The 27709-nt window shown below is 36.9% G+C and overlaps 1 long non-coding RNA gene across 1 annotated transcript in view; it reads left to right on the plus strand.

Moving 5' to 3' along the window:
* Nucleotides 1–24057: 24057 nt before the first annotated feature.
* LOC120892977 (uncharacterized) overlaps nucleotides 24058–27709 on the plus strand; it is a 129473-nt gene continuing 125821 nt past the window's right edge. Inside the window, exon 1 of the long non-coding RNA XR_013423610.1 lies at nucleotides 24058–24260. This is a non-coding gene — a long non-coding RNA (uncharacterized LOC120892977). The remainder of the gene's footprint in view (nucleotides 24261–27709) is intronic.

Below are 27709 nucleotides of genomic sequence, written 5' to 3' on the forward strand. Positions count from 1 at the left end.
TCTCTGGACACCAGTGGACGAATGAGCTTACCTGGTTGATAACATTTCACACTACTCATTGTTAACGAGAGAATCATGCAGTTTGTATAGCTCCCCTGGGAGAGGACAACAGGAAACTTGTGTCTGGGTTCACCTGATCTCTGGGTTTCCTTGGACTTGCTCTTTTGTGCCTTTCTCTTCCCTGATTTTCATCTGTATCTTTTTACTGTAATAAACTGTTACTGTGAGCGTAACAGCTTTTCTGAGTCCCTTGAGTCCTTCCAGTGAATGATGCAGCTTCAATGTATTCTTTGGGGTCCCTAATATATCCGCTTAGCCTGGTGAGATTAGAACTGATGTTGATATTAGAATGAGAGATGCTTGTGTGTATATAATATTGTGTGCATACATAATATGTACAACACAGAAAAGACTGTCTTCATTAAAATACTAATCTTAATTAAAAACTAAAATTTCATCAGTATTTATAAACAAATGACCAAGTCATAAAAAATCAGATGCTGCATCAATATTTTATTGAAAAGTATGGATAGATGGTGAGGATATTTTAGCTCCATATACAAATTTATAAGCTCGATCCTTGGAAATATATGCAGAAATAACATGAAGAATATTTCAAAAGTTTAAAAATAAAAATACAGTTCTAGACAACTTTGAAAAATGATAGAAAATGAATGGAATTTATTATGCTTTTGTTGCTAATTCACCCAGACCTAATGCAAAAGTAAGAACTAGAAAGATGTGAAATGGACCATATTTTTCTTTGTGATAATAACCACCATCTAATGAGTTGAAAAAAATTACGTCAAAAATTATGTTCTTTATCTTAGAAGGGAAAAGTGTTTACAAAAGTTCTCGGGGGGCTGGGGTTGTGCTCAGCGGTAGAGTGCTCACGTAGTATGTGCGATCCTCAGTACCACATTAAAAAAATTAATAAAATAAAGGTATTGTGTCCAACTACAACTACAATTTTTTTTAAAAGTCCTTGAACTAATAAGCCAAAGCTTAATGGGATCTCAATTTTGTTGGAATGTTACTGAATGTGAAAAAAGGAAAAGTTATTGCTACCTTGGAGAGAAAATGAATCAAGTAAGACGGACATCTCTATCAAGCATTTCTTGGTTTAACCCCTCTCACCCCAAATCCTCAGTGAAATTACTGTAGTAGTTTTTATTGTATATTTGTGTATTTAGTGGAAATCAGTGAATGGATGGACTTTATAATATATATCTATTTAAGTTGGTTTCAAGCAAAGTAATGGTATATGTGAGAACAAGAAACAAAGCAAAACTCTGAAAAATAATCCCCCACACACTGAAAAATCACAGAATATACTCTTTATCATAAAACTATAGAACTTGGACTTTTGTCAAACTTTCTAGATTTTTAAGAAGACTTTATCATCAGGAGTACATTTTGTTGCAGGGAATTGTTGAACTACATAAGGTAGATGAACCCCAGATTGGACCAGAAATGAAGTTTTACATGAGTGTTGAATTGTTGGACACAACTGGCAAAGGAATTGAGTCTTCCATGCCTGAGGCAAGGTATGTCTGGGAAACATTTTGGAAAGTTGTAGGACTAGTTATGAATTCAGTTCTTTAGATTTTGTGGAATAGGCTGAAAGACTTTGAATGTTTTTATTGAGAACATAATCAATGTTTTTCAATGTTACTTGTTGAAGAACAAAAAAATGGTGGGGTGGATTTTCTTACAGAGAAACCAGTGCAGAAAGATGCTGAAAATTGCTCTTTTACTTTACCTCCACTCACAGATTTATTTGAAAAAAAAAAAAAAAGAGTCTTAGAAGGGCTATGGCGGATATACATTGGCTGATTAAGGACTAAGGTCATTGTTTCAATATCTCGTAATTTTATGTTGTACAACTTCAGGGACAGCAACGGATTGTGTTTCTGTCATTTGGAAAAATTATTTTTCTGTGTCCTGGTTTCCTCACTTGGGAAATAGAGATGGCACTAATAAGTACCTAATAGGGTTATTGTGAGATTCAAATGACACAATACATGTAAAGAATAATTTATTGTTCCTCTTATATAAAAAGCTCTTATCATTTACTATTTCAGGTGATGAAACAGAATTTTCTGAGGACCAGTCTGCTTGTACATTATGGGAGATCCTTCCAAAAATTGCAGGAATTTTTGAGAATTTTGGTGCTTCAAATTGGAGAAGATAATTTGTTAAAACATGCCATTGAAATACCTAGCATGCAGCCCGGTGAGATGGCGCACGCCTGTAATCCCAGCAGCTTGGGAAGCTGGGGCATGAGTTCAAAGTCAGCCTCAGCAAAAGTGAGGTGCTAAACAACTCAGTGAGACCCTGTCTGTAAATAAAATAAAAAATAGGGCTGGGGATGTGGCTCAGTGGTCGAGTGTTCCTGAGTTCAATTCCCAGTACCAAAAAAAAAAAAAAAAAGAAAGAAAGAAATATATTGCATGATAGATCATGGGAAGCCTTGGGGATAGGAAGAAGGAGTAATTTGAGGAGGCCTGTTGGGTCACGTATTAGGAATTGCATGTGGCTCTCTGTCTGCCAGTGTTTCTATGGCAGAATGTCTGACAATAGTCTAACAAATTTTTGTTAAACCAGAATTTGTAGAGACTTCTTGTTGTTGTTGTTGTTATTGTTGTTGCTAATGCCTTACTGTTTTAGTCAGTTTTTTTTTTCCTGCTGTGACTAAAAGATATGACAAGAATAATTTTAAAAGAGGAAAAGTTTATTTGGTCCTCACAGGACCCTCATTGAGGACCAAACCCTTCAATTGCTGCCAAAGAGGGAAGCCTGGTCACAAAAAGAGCTGGGATCATTTGCCAACCTATGCCTGGGAGCTGGTGAGTGCAATCTAACTACACATTGATAGATTTGGGGGTGAAAAAACCAGAAGGGAGTTATTGATCTCAAAGCAGCATTTAAAAAACCAGTGGGCTGCTGTTACTTAGATTGCATGATAACTTGGAAGGATTTTGGTGGAGATGCTGGAACGTTGGAGTTTGGTAATGGTGCTTCTCCTCTGTCCTCAGTCCATTCTTTGACTCACACAACTCTGCTTAGAAGCCAGCGGAAGTCAAGGAACGATGAAATATTGGTTGTGCTTTATGCACAGACTGATAGGGATGAGAAGCAAGACAAAGAATCCTGTAGCAGTCCCCAGAAAGAGTCATTTTCTATAAGGCCAGGAAATGTGATTTGAGTCTAGGCCAGGAAATGTGATAAGAGATTCCCAAGGGACAGCAATCCTATAGTCAATAATTGAGATCCAGCAATAACAACAAATATAATAGCTTCTAACTTAAAAAAATCATATTCTATATATTTGAGATTTACTGTTTCAGTTGTTTGATTTAATCCTCATTAAAAAATAAATGAAGGTAAACATATTACTATTTCTATTTTCAGGAAGGCTAACCCTATGGTTATCAGTGACAAAATCTGGTTTTACATCAAAGTGAAATCAATATCATAAACCACTCAGAACACATGGTTTATCAACCAATGATGACATAATAGAGAAGTTCACAGAGCTTCTGTAGATTGGAGCTACCATGGTTTGTTGTACTGACTGTATCATCCTTTAGCATTTATGGATTGGCCCTGTGGCTCTTCTCACACTACTGCATTTAATTTATGTCAATACGTCTTTCCATTTAATAAACAATAAACTTTTCAAGAGTAGCCGTACTTTTCTATAAGCTACACAGGACCTCATTCAATGCTGCACATAGAGATTTTACTAAATATCTGGTGAATTTTCTCTATTATATTATGAGATGGTATTGCCATTGATGTTATCCTGCAAATTATATATGGATAATAAACTTAAAAAAGTTTTACCTAATGTGTGATTTTTTAAAAATTTATTTTCACTAGCATGTGGCCGATATTCATCCAATTTAAAAAAGTAACTCATATACACAAATGTAAGACCTTTGATATTGGAATTTCTGTATCTGTTTTGCTAAGATTTTTGTTTTGTAAAATAAGGTAAGCAGAAGTCAGTGGTAACTGATGACTCTAATGGGAAAAAGTTATCTGAGTGGTCCTTGAATGTCTAGTTTGTTAGACAGTCTCAGGGGTACAAGTGAAGGGGTTCTGAGGGGACTTCAAAAGTGCTTCCATTGTGTTTTAGATGTTATAATAGATCAATGTCATTGAGTTGGGAATTTACAGGGGGCTGAGAGTGTAGCTCAATGGAGAAACATTTGCCTAGTTCTGGATTCAAGTTGGATTCCCAGGAAAACACACACACACACACACACACACACACACACACACACACACACACAAACAAACCCTGTTATGGTTTGGAAGCTCATGTATAAGACAATGTAGGAAGATTTGGAGGAGAAATGACTGGGTTATACTCTTAATCACTGAATAGATCTTTGATGGGATTAACTGCGTGGTAACTCCAGGAAGGCTGGGTGTGGCTGGAGGAAGTGATTCACTGGGGCGTGTCTGGGGGAGGTATATACTTGTAACTGATGATTGAAGTCTCTGTCTCTTTGCTTCTTGATCACCCTTTGAGCTGTTTCCCTCTGCCATACTCCTCCGCCATGATGGAGTTGGCTGTATATGGACTGAGACCTCTGAAAATTTGAGCCCTTAAATAAACCTATTCTCCTCTAAAATTGTGCTCATTGGGTCCTTTAGTCACAGTGGCAAAAAAAAAAAAAAAAAACCCTGACTAAAACACCCCCAAAAGAACCCAAAAACCAAAAGACAAAGCAAAACAAAACAAAACAAACCCCACAATGAATGGGAATACATGGTCTGAATCAGGAGACTTTCAGATTTTGGCTACTCTTTCAGCTCTTTCATTTTTCAGGAAATAGTATGTTTCCACCCTTCTGTTGGGAGTCATATAGTTAACTTCTACCATAGTTGAGAAGTTAGACTTTTATTCCTTTCTTTCTTCCACCCTTTCCTTTCTTTCTTCCTTTCATTAAGTAAGGGAAAGAGGACACAATGAGAAATTTTTTTTTATAAAGTTGTTTTTAGAAAACATAAACAAGAGGTAAATGATTTTGCCTCCCAACATCAAATATTGATCATTTCTGCCATGACAAATAGATAACAAAAAACTTCTACCTTTGAAAATATGTTTTTTATGTATTTGACATGAAGGAAAATATTGATTTCATTCAAACTTCTGGAAGAGTATTTCACGGAGGAGTGAGAGAGGCAGTGGTGGAAGGCAGAAGAACCCAGAGCTCTCTTTTCTCTTTGCTCATCGTGTTGTCAACAATCTTGTTTCTTTCCTGCACACCTTGACATGTTCCCACTTTCTCTCAGAGGCTCTTTCCTGCTTCCTAACACTCACAGAACACTTGCAAGACTAAAGCTTTCCTATCTAAACTGTGGATTCATTTTTTTTTCCCCAGAGGTAAGTACAAACAAAACCAGTGTCATTAATTTTAATGAGAACTGAGTACATCATAGTCCCAACTTGTTTTCTTTCTGAAAACCTAAGGTTCTTAATAACTGCTAAGTGTTAACCTTTGTACTCTCTTTGCTTCATCCAGTTTCTTAGTGCTTCTGGTGAGAGTGAGAAATGAAACATGCTCTTCTACTTCTGTTTTCTAAAACTAGATTGACCAGCTGGTCAATTAGAAAGTTAAGTGGAAAATAAGTTGATAAGTTAGACACTAAAAAGAAAGTCATCAAAAATAAATAAGAATATATGAAAAAACCTCCAAAACTTTAACCAAATTTGCACTCCCTTCCGAGAGAGAGAGAGAGAGAGAGAGAGAGAAAGAGAGAGAGAGAGAGAGAGAGAGAGAGAATGAGAATAAAGGAATCTGAGCCAGTAAAAAATTATTCACTTCATTAAGATACCCCAACTGATATTAACACCTGGTTATGTTCTTACTTCTGAGACTCTGTCTTTAAAGATAATGAGACTGTGTGAATCAGGCGGTATAGCGATACCAGATTTCAAACTATACTACAGAGCAATAGTAACAAAAACAGCATGGTACTGGTACCAAAACAGGCGGGTGGACCAATGGTACAGAATAGAGGACACAGAAACCAACCCACAAAACTACAACTTTCTTATATTTGATAAAGGGGCTAAAAGCATGCAATGGAGGAAGGATAGCATCTTCAACAAATGGTGCTGGGAAAACTGGAAATCCATATGCAACAAAATGAAACTAAATCCCTTTCTCTCACCATGCACAAAAGTTAACTCAAAATGGATCAAGGAACTTGATATCAAATCAGAGACATGGCATCTGATAGAAGAAAAAGTTGGCTACAACCTATATACTGTGGGGTCGGGCTCCAAATTCCTCAATAGGACACCCATATCGCAAGAGTTAACATCTATAATCAACAAATGGGACTTACTCAAACTAAAAAGTTTTTTCTCAGCAAAAGAAACAATAAGAGAGGTAAATAGGGAGCCTACATCATGGGAACAAATCTTTACTCCTCACACTTCAGATAGAGCCCTAATATCTAGAGTATATAAAGAACTCAAAAAATTAGACAATAAGATAACAAATAACCCAATCAACAAATGGGCCAAGGACCTGAACAGACACTTCTCAGAGGAGGACATACAATCAATCAACAAGTACATGGAAAAATGCTCACCATCTCTAGCAGTCAGAGAAATGCAAATCAAAACCACCCTAAGATATCCTCTCACTTCAGTAAGATTGGCAGCCATTATGAAGTCAAACAACAACAAGTGCTGGCGAGGATGTGGGGAAAAGGGTACACTTATACATTGTTCTTGGGACTGCAAATTGGTGCAGCCAATTTGGAAAGCAATATGGAGATTTCTTGGAAAGCTGGGAATGGAACCACCATTTGACCCAGCTATTCCCCTTCTCGGTCTATTCCCTAAAGACCTAAAAAGAGCATGCTACAGGGACACTGCTACATCAATGTTCATAGCAGCACAATTCACAATAGCAAGACTGTGGAACCAACCTAGATGCCCTTCAATAGACGAATGGATAAAAAAAATGTGGCATTTATACACAATGGAGTATTACTCTGCATTAAAAAATGACAAAATCATAGAATTTGGAGGGAAATGGATGGCATTAGAGCAGATTATGCTAAGTGAAGCTAGCCAAGCCCTAAAAAACAAATGCCAAATGTCTTCTTTGATATAAAGAGAGTAACTAAGAACAGACTAGGGAAGAAGAGCATGAGAAGAAGACCAACATTAAACAAGGATGAGAGGTGGGAGGGAAAGGGAGAGAGAAGGGAAATTGCATGGAAATGGAAGGAGACCCTCAGGGTTATACAAAATTACATACAAGAGGAAGTGAGGGGAAAGGGAAAAAATAATACAAGGGGGAGGAATGAATTACAGTAGAGGGGGTAGAGAGAGAAGAGGGGAGGGGAGGGGAGGGGGGATAGTAGAGGATAGGAAAGGCAGCAGAATACAACAGACATGAGTATGTCAATATGTAAATCAATGGAAGTGTAACTGATGTGATTCTGCAAGCTGTATACAGGGTAAAAATGGGAGTTCATAACCCACTTGAATCAAAATGTGAAATATGATATATCAAGAACTATGTAATGTTTTGAACAACCAACAATAAAAAAAAAGATAATGAGACTGCTTCAAAAGATACCTCAGTTTCGTCCCCACTAGAGTAAAAACTCATTCCAAAGAACCACTGTATATGGTGTTGCCATAATCTATGTTAAAAAACCTTTTATTACAATGTTTTACTTGATGTTTATTTGGATTTCTTTTCTGAAAATATTAATCTTTATTAAAAATGCATTAAAAATAAAATTTGAAAAAAAAAGAGAAGAAAGTACGGGCTGAAGGAAAGGAGAAAGGAAGGGAAAGAGAAGAATACACTGAGTCCTAAGCATCATGTGGATTTAACATTTTATTAGCAAATATTAGTATGGTACTATATTAGTCTATATTTTATATAGACTATATACAACTTTATTACCCCTAGGTTTACAATTTTATTTTTTCTTGAGGTGTAATTACACATGAGGAGTATTGTAAGGTGCATAATTTTACAAGATTTGGCAAATGTGTATAGTCATGCAACAAGTACCAGAATCATGATAGAAAAGGCTCCATCACTAAAATTTTCTTGTGATCATTTGCTTTCATTTTCTTGCCTTCATTAAAGTTCAGTAAAGAACTGGTTTACTTTATTTCTCTATAATTTTGACTTTTCTAGAGTTTCAATGGAACTCATCAAGTGTAGTGTTTTGTGTCTGGCTTCTGTCACTCAACATAAATGCTTTTGAGATTCCTACAAGTTAAGCATATCAATGTTTTTTCCTTCTTATTCCTGAATAGAGTTCTACTGTATGGATATACAAAAATTTTTCATTATGTAGCTAATGGATATTGAGTTTATTTTCAGTACTTGGATACTTTGAATAGAGCGATGAGTTTCTGGGTATGTCTCTGAGTGGACTTTCATTTTTCATTTAATTAATCTTTGGCAAATATATAGGTACGAGCGGCTCATATAGCAAGTTTGTATTTAAATTTTATTAAAAAAAAACAAACTATTTTCCAAAGTGATCATTTTACTTTCTTATCAGCCATGAACGAGAGCTCTAGTTGTTCCATAGTCTCACAATGTTTGATTATGTTAGTCCTTTTTGGTAGCCAAACCTAGTAAATGATTCTTTGATGGTACCTTATTCCTTCAATATACTACTGGATTCACTAAAATTTCATTAAGAATTTTGTGTCTTAGGTTCACAAGGGATATTGGTCTGTGGTTTTGTTTTCTTTGTAATCTTTTGTTCGGTTTTAGGATCAGTGCAACTTTAGCTTAATAGAGTCAGGAAGTGTTTGCTCATGTTTGATTCTCTGGAAAAGATTTTGTGAGGTTACTATTATTTCTTTCTTAAATGTTTATGAAATTCACCAGTGAAGTTTCTGATCTTAGGCTTTTTTTTGTGGAAAGTTTTTCTTTATTTTGAACTAAATTTCTTTAATAGATACAGACTTTTTAAGTTATGTACTTTTTCTCTAGAAAGCCTTCATAATTTGTGATTTTTAAGGAATGTGTCCTTTTAATCTGTTTGATAAATTTATTGACATAAGATTTTTATTATATTCTCTTATTATCAATTTAATGTATTTAGTATATGTATTTAGTAATTTTAAATACATTTAAATTTTATTTTAATACTAAATTTATTTTAATTTATTTAATTAAGTTTACTTATTTTACTTATTTAATATGAAATAAATTTAATTTAATAATAAATTTTAATAAACTTAAAATTTATTGACAATTTTTTATAATATTCCCTTATTATCAGTTTAATGTATTTAGTCATTTTGTATACATTTAAAATTTATTTTAGATATAAATTATATTTAATAAATATATTTATTTACTTGTACTATTAAATATAATAGTGTATTTAGTCATTTTAAAGTAAAATTTCATTTGTGTATTGCTAATTTGTTTCTTTTCTCTTTCCTTCTTGCTTGATCAGTTCTGCTAGAAATTTATCATTTTGTTTTAATCTTTGAAAATAACTAATTTCAGCTTTGTTCATTTTTTTTCTATTTTTTTAAAACAGCATCCTATGTAACTTATTTATTACCTTACATTTATTACTTCTTCCTGCTACTTAGGTAGATTCCATTTTCTTTTCTTTTGCTTGTTTTTTTAAGATGAAAGTTTAGGTCATTGGCTTGAAATACTTATTCCCTTTTAGTAAAAGCATTTAATGTATTATTTCACCTCTAAATATTAATTTTGCTGAGGTGGTAACAAACTATCATTTCATTAAAATAGTTTCTAATTTGTGTGTGTGTGTGTTTCTGATCTGTAGGTTCTTTACAGCAGAGTTGTTTTCATTTTTAGATATTAGAAATTTTTCTAATTTTGTTTTAACTATTGATTTTGTTATGGTCAGAAAATATATTGTATAAGGTTTAAATATTTTGAAATTTATGAGTTGTTGTAAGCCTCAGATAGGATCCATTTTGGTAAATGCTCTCTGTGTACCTCAAAAGAATGTTGTTCTGCTGTTGTTGGGTGCAGTGTTCTAAAATTCTCAATTAGGTTGTGAGCGACATTCAGGTCTTCAACGTTCATGTAAGTATTTTGTATAGTTTTCCTATAAATTATTAAAAAAACATGTTAGCATCTTGATGATTGTGGATCTATTTCTTCTTTAGTTATTCATGTATTTCAAAGCTCTCTTACTGGCACAGAGATATTTATAATTGTGATGTACTCCTGATATATTGTATCTTTTATCATTGTCCATGACAATATTCTGTTTTGATGTTTATAGTATCTGATTTTTTATGCCACTCCAGTGTACTTTAGGCTATTTTTTTATGCTTTTTCACTTTTAGTCTGTTCCCACGTTTTTATTTGAAGTACATTTTTTGGTAGATGGCATATAGTGGAGTTTTGCCCATGTTTCTAGACTGGAAATCCCTGCCTTTTGATTGGAGTAGATTGGATTGGACTTATATTATTCTTACTTGTTCTCTTCTTTGTTTTCAGTTTTGGGATCACTTGTTATGTTTTAGAACTTCATATTAATTTATTTTTTGTCTTTTCAGCTGTATTTTCTGCATTATCATCTTGGTGGTTATTCTAGGGTTTACAACATGCAGCTGAAAATCAGTCTTAATCAATTCAGTGTTAATATTTTCATTGCTTTGGGAATAATATCATAATCGTTAAACAGTTTCTCAGTGCTATTTTATCATATAGAGTTCATGTATATCTTAGATCAAAATACGGTATTGTTATTTTTGTGTTAAATATCATTTCCTTCATAGTAAATAAGAGAAAAGGAAATATCTATCTCTCTACTTATCTATCTTTCTATCATCTCCCAGTTATTTTGTGTTCACCACACATTTTTCTTCTGAGGCTTTTCATCTTGTTGATCTGAGGAGTTGCATTTAAGAGCATTGTCTTTCAGACTTCTCCTACTGACTCTTTTCCTTTCTGTTAAGGATGAATCCACTCAATTTTTATTTGGAAATGTCTTTATTTTTCTTTCAATATGAAGCATGGCTTTAATGGATATAGAGTTCTTAATCCAGTGTTTTCTTTAGCACTTCGAATGTTCCGTTTCAATTTCTTCTGGCTTTTGTAGTTTTTCAGAAGTTAGTCATGAATTTTATTGCAGCTTTCCTGTATGTAATATATATTTCTCTGGTTGCTTTAAATATTTTCTTTTTTTATCTTTGGCTTTCAGAAGTTTGACTATGCTATGTCTAGGGGTGATTGTTTGTTTATCCTGATGGAGATTCTTGAATTTATAAATTAATGTTTTCCAATCAATTTGGAAAGCTTTCAGACAGCATATAAAACTTTTTCTCTTTCTGGGGTTTTCATTATACATATTTGGACCACTTCATGTTATTCCCAGAGCTTTCGGAAGTATTGTTACTTTATTATTTAACATTTTTCTCTTTTTAAGCTAAGGCGATTTCTATGAATCTACCTTCAGTTATGCTGATATTTTTCCCTCTCATTTTGTTTCTGATCTTCAGCTCATTTAGTTATTGTTAATATTATTTACTTTTCAGCTTCATAATATATTATTTATTTATTTATTTATTTGACGGTGCTGGAGGTGAAATCCAGGGCCTTGTGTATGTCGGGCAAATACTCTACCATTGAACTATACCTGCAGGCCATATAATATGCTTTTGAAAAAATAATTTGTACTTTTCTGCAGAAATTACCTATCAAGTATTTTATTTAAATCCAGCATATTTTCTGTTAATGCTATGTTAGAAAATGGTCTGTCTCCTTCAAAACTCTTACTGAACTTTGATTGCCATTCTTGGCAGTGTTGGGAGGGGGGCTTCAGGAAGTGATTATGTTACTAAGAAGAATCAATGCCTTTCTTGAGATGGTGAGTAAAGTATCATGAGAGTGAATTGTCATAAGGTGAGCCAAGCCCCTCTTGATCTCTCATCTGCACGTGCCTGTGTCTGGCTTCTATTATGAACAGCATGAGACCCTCACCAGATGTTGGCCAGCCAATCTTGGACTTCTCAACCTATTTCCTTTTAAAAAGTATCTAGTGTCAGGTATTCTGTAATAGTGATAAATAATAGACTCTCTTCTTATGCTGGTGATTGAATTTAACACCATGTACATGTTAACCACATTTTCTACCACTAAACCATGCTCCCATCCCCCAAGGGAGCCATTGTACCTGAACTCTCTGGTTATCACCATGTTTGCAGCATGTTTGCAAAAGGTTTTCAGCCATCTGAGGATTTTGACATCATTTGGACCATCTTCTCTGTCCCTCCTGTCCACGTGCCTCCTCCTCTCCCCCAGTTCCACCAGTGTCCATCTACCTCCAGCTCTGTGCTCAGCGTCTTCAACCCAGGCAGTTTCAGCTTTCTGCAGCAAATCTGCATGTGTTTTGTGAATGCCCTCAGTTATGAAGAGCATTAAATGCAGAATTCTGATTTTTGTTTCAACTTAAAAAATAAAAATCTTTATGGCCTCTGACAACTTGTTTTCCATCAAGGCTTTCAACATAGTTTACTTGCTAGCCTGGAATTTGGACAGCTTCTGCTTTGGATTCTTGTCTGACTCTTTCTGAGACTATATACCTGCTCAAATTCCTTCCTTTACATTTCCACTTGCTTTCCAAGTCTGAACTCCATCTCTGGCACCTTTAGCTAATGAGGATATTGTTTTTTTCTTGTCAAAGTTTAGCAAACCATAACCATACAGGCAGGTCAGGGTTGTGATTTGGATAGTCACAGACTCAAATGTCCTAACTTTTCTGGTTGCAGTTTTTAAAAATTAAACTTTCTCTTGTTTTTGTTTATGTTCAGAAGTGTTCCAGGATCTTCTAATCATCTTGACTTAAAATTTGTCCATTATGTACAGTTCTCTATGAGGCTTCTCGTGATTATTTCAATCTTCTATCATCGTTGGAATTTGATCCACATCTTTATAAAAATATTTTAAAATAAATTATAGACATCATTCAGCTTAATCTCTAAGAATTAAAATGAACCTGCCAAATGAGGAAATTTTTTAAAGTATCCATGAAATCAGTATTCTACTTAGTAAAATGAACAATGAAATCTTATTATCTCTGTTTGATTTCCCCAGTTGAGCCAAAATGCAAAAAGGTCTACACACTTTGATTGCTATGTTTTTTATGTCTCTTTTAATTTGCAATTGCTTCCTCCCTCCTTCTTCTTCTTTTAATGACCTTGACTTATTGAAAGAAACAGGCTAGCTTTTCTGTGGTGTATGTCAATTCCCAGATTTATCTGCTATTGTTTAACTTAACTTTTATCTGTGGAATTTCCTACAATGTCCAGGTTAGAAACTACATTTTGATTGGAACCATATTAAACATATTGGCAAAAATATATCCCATATATTGTATATCATACAAAAAATATGAACTTCATGATGCATTATTTTTTCTTTAACATTTTTTTTATTGGTGCATTATAATTGTACATAATAGTGGGACTCATTGTGCCATATTTGTACATGCTCCTAACATTATTTGATCAATCTCCAGTACCTTCCCTTTCCCTCCACTCCTTCCTCCTGCTGATTTGCTTTCTCTACTGATTTCTCTGATATTATTATCATTATTTTAATTAGTGCACTATAATTATATGTACACACACACATATATTGTGGTATATTTGCATATGGACATAGCTTAATTTGGTAGATTTTGCTCCCCACTTTATGATTCCTGTCTCAGGACACTCATAGTCTGGTTGTGCTACTCTTAGCCTGATCAGGGAGTTCAAGGTGGTCTTCAATTTCCTTCCTTTTAGACTCTTTCTCCAGGAAACCACTTGATTTTAACCCAACTGGGAGAATCCCTATCTCACCTAGATCTGATGTTTTCATGTTAGAAACACATTTCTCCCTCAAGATTTTGTAATTGATGCCATGTTTAAACTGAGAACTGACCTTCAAATTCTTTCTAGCTCTCACTGAATTCACAAGAGGTATCTGAATGGAAGTGGATTGCCTCAGTCATCTGAGGTATATAGCAACTCACTGCCCAGTGTCCTCGTTTCTCTGTTCTTATCTCTTCTGTAGCTCTGCTTTATATGTCTCTGGCATGTAAAAAATCAGTCATTATCATGCTGATAATGTCCATTTATTTTTTTAAAATTTGATTTATATAAACAGCTACAGTTAAAACATTCAAGACAATTATAAATATTCATTTAGGAATGGAATTACTGAATCAATTCTGTTGACCTAGTATTCATTATGTGTAGGATTCTTGAATCACAGAAACTTTTTTTTTTTATATATTAAGCAGCTCAAGTCAGTTCCCATATATTAGATTATATCAACTTGATTAAATTTCCTTTTATATATCTCAACTGGCAGTCACTTCCACGGGCAAAATAAAGACCTTTGAATTATCTTCTTATTTGATTAGGGCATGTTGTATTTTTAAAACCTCTTTCTCCCTCTTTTCTAAATCAAGATTTAGTCATCTTAATTAGAAGTGGTAGGCCCTACAGCCAAATTTTAAATCAAGCCAACAGCCCCAGTTTTTGAAATGGCAGTGGACATTGGTCTGAGGAGACCTTCCTTATTACCATTGGCTTTGGCAGAAGGAAGCAAAGCAATTACTATCACAGAGTAATTTAATACTGTTTTATTAAACAGGGTCTTTCATCTTGGTAAGGAGATCTGGGATTCATGAGGATGTCCATTTCCTGTGAAATACTATCCCATTTACATAGATTAATCCACAATATACAGTCATATTATAAAAACATAAAGGTATAAAGATGAACTCAAATCTGAGTAGAGAACAAATATAAAAATTTATTAACTTTAAAAATTACGATACTGTGAATTTGATAGTTAGATATACTTTTCCTCTTTTGTACCTGAGCTAATGTTCTGTTTTTTTTTTCTAATGTCAGTTTCTTGACATGTTATAACAAATATATTAAAATTGGTCCTGAATAGAGTTTAAGTCATGCAGATAGATTTAATTGTATAAAGAGATGCTTGTTTTTAAGCAGTAATTATTTGGTGTTTAAATGACATTCTCTGTTCAGTAAGTTTCCTGAAGAAATGGCATTTGGGCATTTTAGAGGATTTATATGAAAGGCAATATTTTTCTGTATTGTTTTCTATGTAATTGAAACATAAACCTTTTCTCACATTTTTTTAATACCAACTATTATTTCTCCCAAAGGGAAACAAAAACATTAAATCACAGAGAAATGAAGGGATTTTCTTCTAAAACTAGATAAATATGTTTGTAATTTAATTACATATTTATTTTGTTTTTATACCTGAGGAGTCCTTTATTCCCATAGAACAGATAATTTGTGTTATTTCATGTTTTCTGCATTATTTGGTCTATTTTTCATAAGTACATAATACATTTGCTCCATAGTGTTTAAGGCACAAAGTCATGTCCATTTGGTTTTCTGATTTTCAAATAGTATTTGGTTCACATCTCACTGAACCACACACATGGTTTTCAGTCCTCAGAATCATTCTTTCCCCACATTCAGGGAGGTATACTTTGGTGTAAATAAAAGAGTCCCACGTTCATTCTTTCCGGGTTTCTTCCAGTGAATTATTTAGATGCAGGAAGGAGAAGTGTTTCCACTACTATGGTCAACTCTACCTCAGCTTGCTGAGCATCACCAAATGGGTTAAAACTTTCTTTTTTTTCTCCTCCTTAGGAGTTCTGGCTATCAGTAGTAGCAATGGAGATGGCTGTCAGGAAATCGTTTTTGTTGTTGTTGGATCTAGAGAGCCTCTCTTCAGAGCGCTCATGTTTTTCCAAGACCCACAGTGGAACTTGAGACTTTACATTTTGGTAGATTATTTTCATGGGCACCATGAAATAACTATCTTTCCAGTCTTGTCCATCTCCTTCACCAGAAAAGCAGAGGGAGCACTTCTTCCTTAGTAGTTTTCTGAAGTCTTGGAAATACACTATTGTTGTACTTTGGCAAAGCAAAGATATTTTTCATTTTTTCTAGTGATTTCAGTCCTCACTGCCTGGCCATGGTATCTACATGGGGCCACCAGATTGTTGGTAAACAGAACACACCCAAGTGTCCAGATATGGGATCTGGTCCCTTCACTTGGCATATAGTTCTGAGTACTCTCCAAAGCTACAGAATAGTTGCAATCCTTTTTTCAAGATCATTTTGCTTTAGTTCTATGAACTATAATACATGTGATGGGAGGTTATGCTTAGAAGGATCCGTAGCAATCAGCAGGGAAATTCCTATTATATAACAAGTCAATTTGCTCCAAACATGCTACACCTTTTTTTAAACAAAATTGAAACAAATTTAAATGGATGTTCACTCATCAAGGCTGTCATGAAATTAAATCTTTGTTATTTGGTGGCCCACTTTTTCCAGTTTCCTCAGGATGATACAGGATCCAGAGAACTTGCTTAGTCTAGAGGAGGGTTTCTCAATCTTGACATCACTACCATTTTAGACCAGTTACTTTTATTTTGTTTTATTTATTTTTGATTTTTTTGGTGGGAAATGCCCTGTTCATGGTAGGATGTTTAGCAGAAATCCTAGCCTCTATTCTAGATGCTAGAAGTGCGAGCCACATTCCAGATATATGATCTGGGTGCTTAAGGGTGGAAGATGGAACTCTTCTTCACCATCTGGGACAAATAAAATTGTCTCTAGGCATTGACAAACACCCCACTGGGAGATAGTTGCTTCTGGAGGAGAATCATGGCTCTCGCTCAATTGGGAAGGGAAGGGATCTAGTTTTATCCCAAGTTTCCATGGCTGCTTCTTGCTTTTGGCACCGTCAATGTCTTCTTGTTGTCTGAAGGCTGTGCCTCCACTTCCCTTTTGCCCAGTTTTGAGGATTTGTATCATGGGTCCCAGCTATAGTACTTGCTGCCTAAACTCTTCAGCACTCACACAGTGGTCTTTCTTAGGGCTCTCATAAGCCTTGAGGTGCTACGTACTCAGGGTACCATCCTCCTTGAGAGATCTCGTCTCCACTGTTTGGGGTTCCACCTTTTTTGAATTCAGATTTTTTCAAACTCAATTCTACATCTCCTTATCCTAAAAAAAAAAAAAGAAAACTTATACAATGCTGTCATGAAACTAGTTGAAGAGCAATTATTAATTGGGAAAAGTAGATCCATACTCACAGAACAAAAAGTCATGGTTTTCTTGTCAGCACTCAACATGGAAAAACTGTAGTCTACTTGTCCTGTTTCTCTTGCTTACTCATTCCCTCCCCCGCCCTCCCTTCCTCCATCTTTCCTTCCCTCCCTCCCTCCATTCCTCCTTCTCTCCCTCCCTTCCTTTCTTCCTTCTGTACTTTCTTTTTTTTTCCTCTTACTCTTCCCCATTTCCTCTCCCTCCCTGGATTCTCTGACATTTGACTCATTCTCTTTATTCTAGTATCCCTTCTCTTTCTTCTTCAAAGATAGCAGGTCTGAGCACAGAAAAATTTGACTATATGGGAAAGAATGGGAACCGTATATACCCCGCCTCTCTGTTGATTCACAGGAGTGTTAAGATAGAGGTTGAAAGTCACACACATTTTCCTAAGGAGAAAAAGGCTGTATGGGTTTGTATGGGACCCCAGACCACTTTTTTTTTCCTTCTGAGTACAAAATGTAATGTGGCAAAGATTTACAATGCCAGTAAAATGGTTTTCTTCTTTATTTTTTCAGGATCATTTCTGTTCTTCAGCTGGCAGAAAACCTTGTCTGAAACCTTGAAGTCAAGAGCTTTGGCATACCTCCAAGGGCAAAGAGGGGGCAGGTTAATGAGAGCAATGTACGGTTTATTGGAAATATTTTGACATGAGAGGGGTGGCTACTATCATTTTTTGGAACATTAGAAAAAAAAACCAAACTTTTGAATCAGCATGAAGAATGGGCCGAGATTGAGGCTCATCCCTAAATGTAAGATGGAAAAATTCTGGCAGTTTCCAAGGCTGGAAAATCACCAATTTCCCTTTTCCTTATTAACAACAGGAGGCTTATTTAGCCCTTGCATAATATAGCAATCACCTTCTCAGCCCTTTCCCAAATCTGACCAAGTTCCAGGTCACCCTTTTGGAACTAGTCTCCAAATTGCCTCCCCCAGGAGGCAATGGGCTCTCAGGGCATGTTGATACAGTCCTGCCGGCTGCCTGTCCTCTGACTCTCTCCTCCCTGGTCTCACCAAGGGCATTGGGCATTGGCCACAGAGGAGCCCCCACTGCTGTAGGACTGGATGCTCCAGGCCTACATTTCCCTAAGGTGTGCCCTGGTGATGAAGTCAGTGTTCCAGGGTGGGTGAAAAAGGCTATGGGCTCTGAGCCAGGCTCTACGGGGCATTCAACAAATGGTCATCCATTTGGGGTAGTCTGTAATGGGGGGAAATGACTCCAAGCTTATCTTCCATATGCTTTGCTTTTTTGTTCAGTTCATTTGGATCCTTTCTAGGTAGTGATCTGGCATAACTCATAGGGAAGTTCTACTTCACCTCTATGCCACGGTGACATCTGCTCTGAATTATGTGCCCCCAAAAGACTGAATCTGGCTGTATACTGGAGCTCTTGATCTCGTCCTTACCTTGATCACTGCTGAAGGGCAATTTGACTCCTATGCTTACTTTTGCTGATGCTCAACAGCCTGCCCAGCCTGTCAGGTAACTTTCACCCAAATTCATAAGCCAATAATCTCTCAAATGATGTTGCCACGTGTAAAAGCAATTTAAGTTAACTCATACTACACTCAGGTATGGAAAGAAAATAGAGCTACAGAAACATTTTCAGTAAAATATTCCAGATATGTGGAGGCAAAGATATGAAGGAGACTATGGTGAACATGAATACACCTAAGAAATTAAATAACATTGATCCTTGAGGTTTCTCTACTCCCTGTCCTGTGTACTTCATCCCCATTTTATTTCTCTCTCTGCTATCACAAGTAACTACCTCCTCTGAATTTGACTGAATCATTCCATATACATTTCATATTTTCTATATTTCTTAACATTTTAACTTCATATGTAGAGATTGAAAGGTAGTCAAGCATGGTAATTGTTATAGTTTGGGTCTAAAAATGTCCCCCAAAGAGTTTGTGTATTAGGCAATGTAAGAAGGTTCAGAAGTGAAATGATTAGGTTGTGAGAGTTGTAACCTAATCAGTGGATTAATCCGTTTGATTGATTAATAATTTGAATGGGCCACTGGGTTGTAACTATGGACAGGTGGGGCATGGCTGGAAGAAGTTAGTCACTGGGGGACTATCCTGGGCTACATATGTTTTGGCCCCTTCTTCCCTATCTCTCTGTTCCCTGGCTGCCGTGAGCTAAGCAACTTTTCTACACCATTTTTGGTTTTTTTTTTTTTTTTTTTTTGCGGGGGGGGGGGGGGCGAGTGTAGGTGTACCGGGGATTGAAATCAGGGGCACTCAAAACCACTGAATCACATCCCCAGCCCTATTTGTGTATGTGTGTGTGTGTGTGTGTATTTTTATTTAGAGACAGGGTCTCACTGAGTTGCTTAGTGCTTCACCATTGCTGAGATTGGCTTTGAACTTGCGGTTCTCCTGACTCAGCCTCCCAAGCTGCTGGGATTACAGGTGTGCACCACGGTGCCTAGCTTCTACACCATTGTGCCAAAATGTTCTGTGTCATCTCAGAGCCAAAGCAATGGAGTCACCAACCATGGTCTGAACCTCTGAAACAATGAGCCCAAATAAACTCTTCCTTCTCTAAATTGTTCTTGTGGGTATTTTGGTCACCGTGACAAAAAGCTGATGAGTACAGTAGTTAAGAGAGTTGTTTCTGAACCAGACAGCCTGGAATTGAATCCTGGGGTATATGCACTACATGTGTTGTCTGTAGAAGTTATTTAACCCCTTCACCTATATTTCAGTTTTTTTTTTAAATCTGTAAAATGAGGATACTATTACTGTCAACTAGTTAAAGCTATGAAGAGTAGTTCATTTAGTATATGTTAGATCTTAGAATAGTACCTGGTGCATAGGAAGCTCCACATTAAATGTTTGCAGTTATTATTATCTTAAAAAATTTTGCATGTTTTGAACTTCATATAAATGATATCATGATATATAACTGTGTATCATTTTGCAGCTTAATCTGCTTAATTTTATGTTTGTAACATTCGTTTATATTGATATGTACAACTTTATTTTATGGTCTTTCATTGTGTGATTTTACTCTAATTTTTGATCCATTCTCTTATTGAAGGACATTTGGGCCATTTTCACATTTTTGCAATAGCAATTCTTCTATAAATGCTCTTTTATGTGTCTTTTTATGCTCAGAAGCAAGATTTTTTCCCCCCTAGGGCTTTTACACAGCAAAAGAATTTGTGAGTCATAGTTTATTAAGTAATGAATAAATGTTTTCATAGTCCAGCTTCCCCAGCCCCATGAAACACATAATCTCTGTATATAATGGAGACATTTTAGCTTGTTGATTTGTGATAAGCTGGTCTCTTTTGGTTTAAATGGTCTATTCTGATATGATTATTTCAGGATAGATGCTAAATGTTCAATTTCTCTTTCTTCCCCCATCTCTTACTAAGGTGGCCTTTAGGGCTTCCTGGTCCTGTGGTGGTTGGGGGGGGGGAGGGGAGGCAAACCCCTCAGCCTCCTCATTGAACCTTTTGCTCTCCATGGGGCCTTTCTGACTGCTGGGTCTCTCTCTGAGCTTGCTTCCACTACTGGATATTGTGGTTTGATAGTTTTTATTGATTATGAAGTTGTCACTTATTGAAACTTATTTGTTCTCATCTCAGATCTCTGTTTCCTAACGTATGCCCTGGAGATGAAATTGCTTTTGCTGGTACATTTAATAACTCTGCAGTCCCATGACACACTCAGGCAAATGGAGACTTCTGGGGTTTTTGTAGGAACTGGGAAGGCTGGGGGAGAGGCAGGAGCACTGCTCCGGTCAGAGAACTACCGCTCACCGGTGCCAGGGTGCACGTGGCTGCGAAAGGGGATTTTTCTACCCCTCCTCCATACACACAAGACAGAGCCGGGAGGCATCCCATGACCTTCCCCGATGACCTCTGGTTTCTTCTAACTCTCTGGATACTTCTATTATGGCTTTCTTTGAGGTTCTATCCCAAGAAGGGGAAAATATTCATATTTGATTTCTCAATTTTATCATTTTCTGCTGTTTAGAACTTTGAATTCCTCCTTCTTTTCTTTGGAAAGGGCTTCCTATGGCCTGTCTTCTTTACTCTGATGGGCATTTACCTTGCCCCCTTCTATTTGGCCCATATAGCTGTCAGAGTGTAGAATGAGAAAAACTGCTCCAAGGTGAAAGAACACAGAAATGAATTAATCACAACATTGAACCTACTATGCAAATGCCAGAACATACCTTTATTTATTATGTTTTTTTTTTTACTTTTTATTTTTGGTACTAGGGGTTGAACTTGGGGTGTTTAACCACTGAACTTTATCCCCATCCCTTTTTATTTTAGGACAGGTTCTTGCTGAGTGGCTGAGGGCTTGGTTAAGTTGCTGAGGCTGGTATTGAACTTGCAATCCTCCTACCTCAGCCTCCCCCGCTGCTGGATTACTAGCATGTGCTACCATGTCCAGCTTCAGAAGATACTTTAAACAAGTACAACAGTACTCCTCAGAAAAATAGGACTGGAAATTTAAATTTGAATGTGTATGGGAAATAGAAACATGTGATTGCTGTAATTTTTATTCATTATGGGACTGTGAGATACTTTTTGGAAACTGAGGGGCCACAAATATAGCTTCATTGAGTAATTATTTTATATACAACAAGGAGAGCTTCCAGTAGCTAGATAGCTTCAGTCTAGAGGTATCTGTGCTGCAGGACATAGCATCAGAGATTACTGGAAGCAATGGAAGACTGGGTGTCACCAACCTCAGGGTGGCTGATAAAGTCAGATGCATGGCGGAGGCATGGCCCTGTTTTCCCTGTGGCCATCAGAACAGGTGCCATCATTCCCCGATGGGATCCATCACCATTGCACACGGACAGCAGGTGCTGCTTCAGGCAGATCTCTGCTATGATCGCTGTGCCAATGATTTATATGCCTCTCAGAATAAGATATTTCATGTCTTTTGCCTCATAATCATAGGCTAAAAGAATTAAGGGAGAGGGAGAAGTCAAGGTGACCATTTCAGGCAGTCATTATCTTACTCATTAACAAAAAATGCCTATAAACTTGCTAATATTATTATAGGCTAGTTAGTTTAAGCAATTGCTACATTTCAGGGGTGCCTGGGGCAAAGGGCTATATATCCTCTTGTATCTGCATGTGGCTGCTCTCACAGAGTATCAATGAATTGATTCAGGTGTGGTAAATGAGAAGGCCATTCAGAGCATTCCATGGCAGAAGCAATTTCACGAGAAGAGACCAGAAAGCTAAACGAGGAAGCACTTTGGTCTTTGTGAAAAGCTACTCTTAAGGTATTACTTATGGGAAAAAAGCATTAGGATCTAACATTCAGAAACGAAGGAGGAGTCTAGCTGCTTGCAGGAAAGGCACAGGTTAATTAAAGATTCAACATTTTCACCTCCGAGTACAGGATAATGTTAGCTAACCAAGTGCCAATTTCATAGACTGGGCTTAATGATTTGATGATGAGTCATCCTGGGTTTTTTACCAGTTAGGAGATAACAGAAGAGGGACATAAAGGTAGCTGGAAAGGAAGGAAACAAAGGCTATCTCTGCAAGACATTTTAACTCTTTCTCTAACAAAATTGCATGAATTTCTGGAAATAAGCAGATGCTGTTAAGTTGAAGGTCCTATCAAAAGTTTTTGTGTATATTTATGTATGTAAAAAATGTATCTTACAAAGTCATAAAGGAAAAATTCCAGTGGATGCATTAAAATAGATAATTAAAACATGCTCAAATAGTTTTAAAGGGGCAGATAAGGAAGAAAGAAGTAATAAAAACCATTGAGGACAAAAAGATAAATAACAAATCCAAACCTCTCTCTCTCTCTCTGAAGCACACACACAACACACACACACACACACACACACACACACACAAACGGCATTGTTTCCTACTTAATTTGACAAGTGGTTTTGGCCATGTTTCCTAACCTGTTAACATTCCATTTCCATATTTATAAAGCTAAGTTCGTATTGCTGGCTCTTTATCTTGCTGAAGGGTTAGGAGGGTTAATGGACTCTTACATGGGTCCTGAATATCAACCTTCCAAAGTGCAGACTCAAACTCCCATCTTCCACACCAGACCATAAAAATCTACTCTATGAAAATGAGGGGGAGGGAAGCTACATTTTCTCCTTTAGCATTTGCACATGTCACCCATGACACTTAGATCTGTTACTGAGGATCCTTTCCTGTGCAGTAACTCTCCTCTGTTTTCTGAGAATTGGGCTTTGGAATTGGGAACTGACGTGTATTCTACTAGTTGGTGTTGACAGATTTTTATTATATTGAGATCAGAGAATATTTTAGCAGCGTGCATGTGAGAAGGCAAGCAAGACAGAAGAAGAATAATGTGCTGGAGTGTTAAGATAGCAGTGCATACCCAGGAATACACAGTGTGCAGAAGCAGCACAGGACCAGGGGCAATACTGTACAGAAGAATACAAGTCCCCAGTGAGAAATCTGAATCCGTGTGATTAGCATCAGTAGGAGTAAAACAAATGATCTTTTCAAAGGAGAGGTAGCCAGAAATTTCCTATTGTTTCCTCTATGCATTCCCTGCTGATCCTTTATCAGTTTTCTTTCCCTGGGTCTGGAAGGTTCTGGGGGCTGATGGTTGTCAGCAGACAGCTCTCCTCTCTTCTTCTGCTCCCCACAATGGTACTAAAGGTCTCCAGTTATGAAAAGCAGACTCTTCCTGGGGATGAGCTAAATAATTTTCAAGGGGACCTAAAATAATTCAGTTCAGCAAAATACCGTTATGATTGGCCAGCTTAAAAAAAAAAAAGCTGCTGAGCTGGCTATAATTCAACTGCCTCCTTTAACAGCTCTGCCATTTAAATTGCATTTGAACACTGAAAACAAATATGCTTCTGTTGTATGTCTGCAATCTTTAATACAGCTTCAAAGTTCCAGAGGAAAATACTGCATTGCAGTTCTCCTGTGTTTGCAGCGAATCTCTGTTGGCATGTGGCTGCAGAGGAGGGGCCCCCACAAAGGCAGCCTGTTTTCAGCTCAACTCAGCAGATCCCTCAGCTCCAGAATATAATGAGAAAAGTATCCTCGGCTTGCTTGGGGGCACAGGAGGCTGGGGAGAGAAGGCTAGATATGCAGGTACTAATTAAACAGGTTTCGTTATCTTCGTTATTTATTTAAAGAATTGTTAGACAATAAATGTATCGTCTGCTTGTCAGACAATAAATTTTCTTTAAATAGCTAGGCCTTTTTTTTTTTTGAATTCTGGAAAATTTATGAAGCAGATTCAAGATGACAGATATATCCTGGCCGTTTTCACAAGACTTGCTTAATTTTAACCATAGCAGATGGACATCCCATGTCTTGCCCATCACGGACTGGCCGAAGAAAGGCTGAGCAAGCTGAGTTAAATTTGGGTGAAAGATTTATAAGATGGTGATGTTCATTCATTCACTCACTCACGTATGCATGCATTCATTGCATATTTCCACCGTATTCTCGGTTTGAGAACTGCAGGAGTGATAAACAAGACCCAAGTTGTCAATGTCAGGAGTCGCTTTCTAATCTTTGCCAACTAGCAGTTCTCAAGGATGATTAGAGGTCTCCTCAATCTCTCCCCTTCCTTTGCTTTCCAGAACCCCCAGTGTTTTAGTCCTGACAATGTTGTTTTAGGTCACTTTTCTTTAAACCTCAGTTGCTAATTCCATTTGTTAAGTAGGGAAGTATACTTGAAACATACATACATCCCTTTTGTCAAAACTGGTTTGTGATTTAGGTAATATTACTACCTCATTTAACCACAAGGTAAAGTGACTTGCTTGAAGGTCATTCAGCTAGTGAGTAGCAGAGCAGATGACAACTGCTAATTGTGTATTTCCAGTCCCCAAGGTGGTATGATAACAGCTCACCTTGGCTTAGAGAAAGCAGAACACAAACAGCAACTTCTGGCTGGGATCCTTAAAGGCAAATCAGAAGTCAGCTAGAGATGGATTATTTTACATTTTGAACTCACTTCTGAAGATCCTTTCAGTCTTTCTGTGGCACAGGTTGAGTATCCCTTATCTGAAATACTTGGGACCAGAAGTGTTTTTTTTTTTTGTTTGTTTTAGATTTGGGAATAATTGCATAAACATATTGAAACATCTTGGGAGAGAGATGGGACTGAAGTCTAAATTCAATATTCATTAATGTTTCTTGCATACCTTATGTACCATAGTCTGAAGGTAATTTTATATAATATTTTTAATGCACCTGAGTTTTGGCTATGAGGTCAGGTGTGGAATTTTCCAGTTGTTGGCATCATATTGTCTAAAAAAGTTTCTGATTTTGCATTTTAGATTTCAGACTTTTGGATTAGAAATGTTCAAACAGTAGTAATTTTGGCTCATAGATGCTTAACTGCACTAAAGATATAATTTGCCAAAGGTTTGCCTTTTCTTTCTATTTCCTGCCTTCAGTGAATCTTGTTATCAGCTGCCCTTATTATTGAGTGTTGTCTATTTTAAATAGTTGTGATGATTTCCTCCTGAAAAAAAATCCATCTGCAATTTTGTTTTAGCTACGCAGAGTACTCCTCTTTAATGGTATAAAGAGAATCACAAAAAATTTTTTTTACTGTATGAGACTTGTGTTTTTTCACAACATGTGGCTTCTAAAAATTTGGCCTTGAGTTTAAACAGACAGGCCTTGGCTATTAATCCAAAAGCAGGTTTGTCTGGGAAAAAGTGTTTTGCAGCTGAGAGCAGTTTGAAAGGGGCTCTTGGTGAGCTTTTGTTCTTGCCTGTTTAACAGCTTAAGGTTTAGAGAAGCCTATGTGAGTTCACCTTTTGCATTTGAGTCCAAAAACTGAATCCATTAAAGGGCTCTCTTGAGCCTGCAGTGAATTTCATTGCTCCTAGGAGGACGCTCCAGGCTCACTTAACTGGTTTGAAATCGCATGGCCTCAGGCTCCACCGTCTTTATTTGGAGGAGGATGGGAATGGGGAATTAGTTCAAAAGCCACAACCACTTTTTCCCTTTTGTCTCTAATGTCTGTTGTTCAGCAGCAGTTCCACACTACTTGCTATATTTTAAGAACTATTCCAGAGGACCTAGGTCATAGCAGTTAGAATTAATATCATTCTATCACTATCACCTTTTCTCTTACTTCTCATATTTGCAAGTATGTAATCCATATGTATGTGGTTTGGAAATTTGGGGAATGCAAAAATACTACACTCCTCTCCATGAATTTTTATTTGTTTTTGTTTGTGATTTTTGGAGAGAGAAAGAGAACGAAAATAGTGGAATATAGAGAACAGAGGAAAGGTGGGGCTTTGAGGCTAGATCATGTGGAAGATATTTGTAACTTCTACAGAAGGGTAGAGAGTTAGGAGACAGGATATATCCATGGAGGTTGATGTATGTGGTTGCTTAACTAACTGCTCAGAAATGTTATTTTTTCCCCCAATTGATTCATAGTTGTTATAGTTCGGATATGAAGTATCCCCCAAAAGCTCATGTGTGAGACAATGTAAGAAGTTTCAGAGGAGAAATGATGGGATTGTGAGAGTCTTAAACCAATCAGTGAATTGGGGGCGTGGTTATGGGGGTATATATTTTGTATATGGAGCTAAAGTCTCTCTGCTTCCTGATGTGAGCTGCTTCCCTCTGCCACACTCTCCCACCATGATGTTCAGCTCATCTCCGGCCCTGAGATATGGAGCTTTCGATAGACTACGACCTCTGAAACCGTGAGAGCCCCCAAATAAACTTTTCCTCCTCTATAATTGTGCTGGTCAGATCCTTTAGTCACAGCAATAAATAATAATCAATGGCTATATCTGCTTCATTAAGCAAAGCAGGACTACCTGAGCTTAGGATCTACTTTGAACAGATTTAGAGAGGGGCTGCTCATACTGGGAATCTGATATTGTGTTTCAGTATGAAACAATGACTAGTCCCTTCAGCTCCATAGGCCAGACCAGATAGGAAGAGGTGGGAAGCAAGTGATATCATAGTTCTAAGGCTGAAGTTGGAACTCTGTAGAGGTGGACCAGAGGGCAGTGGCTGCAGAATACTACTCCAGAAGTAGTACCATCTGGATTCTAATCCCGATTGCATGCTGCAAATAATAGCATAGCTTTGATTAGACTACTCTTTAGCTTAAGAATCCTCATTCATGAGTCAGTAATAATGAGACTGAGTTCTTGGGATTTTTAAAGAGGATTAATGATATAATAACTACTAAAACTTAGTAGCAGGCATACCACTACTACAAGTCCCAGTCTTCATTGTCATAGGTGAGGCCATCAATGGGGCTATGTGAAATGGCTGTTGGGCAGAAGTGAGCACACTGATTGCTTCCAGGACTTGCCTAGAAAAATTTCATGTGCAATCTTCAGGTTCTTTCCCCCTCTTTTCCTATCTGTTTCCTCCATCTCCTGGTTGCCATGGCAGTAAAGGATCTTAAAATATAAAGGAGTTGTTGAGCAAGAATTTGGAAGGAGCCTGGTTCCCTGGATGACTATATGGATACGAGCACCCCTTGATCTCTACCTCTGTCACCCATTCGGCTCTAGCTAAGTGTGATTGTGTGAGACCACTGA

This window comes from Ictidomys tridecemlineatus, chromosome 7 (genome assembly GCF_052094955.1).
Source record: "Ictidomys tridecemlineatus isolate mIctTri1 chromosome 7, mIctTri1.hap1, whole genome shotgun sequence".
Classification (NCBI taxonomy): domain Eukaryota; kingdom Metazoa; phylum Chordata; class Mammalia; order Rodentia; family Sciuridae; genus Ictidomys; species Ictidomys tridecemlineatus.